This window comes from Neodiprion lecontei, unplaced genomic scaffold (assembly GCF_021901455.1).
Source record: "Neodiprion lecontei isolate iyNeoLeco1 unplaced genomic scaffold, iyNeoLeco1.1 ptg000091l, whole genome shotgun sequence".
NCBI lineage: Eukaryota > Metazoa > Arthropoda > Insecta > Hymenoptera > Diprionidae > Neodiprion > Neodiprion lecontei.
This window is the reverse complement of record NW_025791853.1, coordinates 67,501-70,000: the sequence shown is the minus strand read 5'-3', so window position 1 is coordinate 70,000 and position 2,500 is coordinate 67,501. Positions and strand designations below refer to the sequence as shown.

The window sequence follows — 2,500 nt, the reverse complement described above, 5'->3', positions numbered from 1 at the left end:
TTCGCTGGACCCTTTGACCCGCATATGCCGCCCGGGCCGCGGGGAGACTGCTCTGGTTTAGTCCGCCAAGGCGGCTGATGACCATTGCTGGGATAAGGGTGGTGAGGGAGGGAATACCCAATCCGCCATCCACCGCTGAGGCGTGGAAATAACCAACCGCCGTGTCGTCGGGGAGCCTAAGCCAGGTGCGAACGGCGCGCCTGACTTGAGTGTCGAGGGACTTGAGCCTTCCTGCCGTAGTCCTACCCAGGGCCAGAAGGTGGTAGACCCTGGGCAGCAGGAAGAGCCGCAGCATAGTTATTCGTTGCTGCGGCTTGAGCGGAGCTTTGGTGATGTAGTTTAGCTCCGCTCCAAGCTCGGCCTCGACAGTTGTAAGCCCCCCGGGGCTGAACTCGCCACCCAAATACGTCCATCTCTGGAGCACGCCGGTTTGGGTCAGAGGGCCGTCCCGTAGCCGAAATAGTGGTTCGACCACGGTCTTGACCTTCTTCGCCTTACCGGCAGGCACCAAAGACAGAGCAGTGCATTTGGATGCATTGAGTGTCAGCCCCATGCTCGCTGCCGTCTCCTCAACCCTCAAAAGTGCCCTCTGCATCCCCCATTTGGATGCAGTTATGATGGTCAGGTCGTCCGCGAAGGCGAGACATGAAACCTGCTCGCCTTCGAGGTTGAACCCGACCTCAGAGGGCACGACCGCAAGGATTTTATTTGCGATCAGGTTGAAGAGAATCGGTGAGAGGGGATCTCCCTGCCGGACTCCGCGCCGGACAGGTACCGGTTGGGACATCCTTCTGTCCGCCGCCAGCCTGGTGGTAGCACCTTTATACAGCTCGACCACATAGCTTACCAGACCAGCTGGTAGGCCGAGCTGTCCGACGATCGTCGCGAGCGCAGCGTGGCTCACCGTGTCGAATGCCTTAGCAACATCGAGGGTGGCCACGTGCAGCTCGCGTCGCAGCGTGCGGGCCGTCCATAGGATGGAATCTAGGACGGCCGTATTCTCGGCCGTACCATCGGCCGCGATGAAGGCACGCTGCCGATCGTCGGTTAGGTTGGCTGATCTAAGGCGGACAGCGAGGATGCGGTGTAGTTGTCGAACCACTACCGAACCGATCGAAATCGGTCGGTAGTCCCCAGGGTTCTCCGGTACCTTTTTCTTCGGGATGAAGATTGTCCGGCTCTGCAGGAGTTGTCTAGGAAATCCCCCCCTGAGCATGACGATATTATAGAGGAGCGCGCGGATAGATGACGACACCGCGCGCCACTGCCTCGCCGTGACCATGTCTGGACCGGGTGATGACGACACGGGGACCTGGATGACATCAATCTCCTCAGCGGAGATTGGGTCCCACGTGTAACGTAGCTCGGGTTTCTCAGGCGGGATCCTGGAAGGACCTGGGTACTCCCTTGAGGGGTGCCCCAACAGTGGGCCCCAGTGCGCGACCAACTCATCCAGTGTATGGTTGGTTGAACTGGGGCCCCCTTCCAGGATCTCCCGAGCCACGTGACGTCTATTGTTTTTCCACCCGGTCTGGACTCTGGCGTATTCTCGACGGCGCAGTGTCCTCCTCGACGGCGGCTTTCCGTTCCTCTGGCGGATTGGGTTCGCGGCCGGCTCGCGGCGCCTAGATCCAGCTGCAGCGGCTGCAGGGGGAAATACCCTGCCTAACCATTCAATTATGGCGGCGTCAGTATTTCCCCCATTCAGAGCATCATCAGCGATGTCGGCCAACTCGTTGGCACGATGATGCTCCTCTTGCCGGGCTATCTCGATTAGACGACGTATAGCTCCGGCAAGGTCCTGCCCCCAAGGAGTAGCGGGAGCAGGTGCCGCTGGGGTGGGTGGTGGTACCCTTGCTGGATCTGCGAAGGGAGAGCGTTGACGCGGTGATGGCATGGAGCGGCTCCTTCGTCCCCGTAATCTGGCAGGGGACCCAGGGGGCGTATGGGCAGCCTCAAGGTCTCGTCGGGCTGCCTCGACCATTGTTCGGTAGTCCGGCCGGCGCCGGACTCCTTTAATTGCCTCCTGGGTCCTACCAGGGACCAGAGCGAGGAGGTGGAGGTTTATAAACCTCACTCCCCGCTCGGTGGCCTGAGCCTCCTCCCGTGCCATCATCCGCAGTTCCTCATGCCTCCACCTTAGCTTGGCGCCGGGCAGTTCGATGGCCGCGTTGGCTTCCACAGGGTGTCGTATCCTGCGGTGAACTCCAAGCCCTCGCTTCGTAGCGAAGTCCTGCTCGCAGTCACCGCAGGCATACCGCTCGGGTGCTGGTTCAGGGTCAATAGGGTGCGGTTCATTATCAGGGGCTGGGGTGGGGTCGTCCACTACCCCCACAGCCACCTCCGGGGGATCGGCTAACTCCCCCCGGGTACTTGTTTCAGCAGGCCCGCCGGGCTGAGGCACTCGGCGGGTTCTGCTTTTTATTCTTTTTGTGTGCGGGCCTGCTGAAAGTTAGTGGGGGGGGCTGGCAACCCCCCCCACCCTTAAGCCCCCGCCGTT

General features: G+C 61.0%; 1 pseudogene; it reads right to left on the bottom strand.

The window, feature by feature from the left end:
- Positions 1-2,500, bottom strand: part of LOC124295901 — a 7,662-nt pseudogene that overhangs the window by 2,193 nt on the left and 2,969 nt on the right.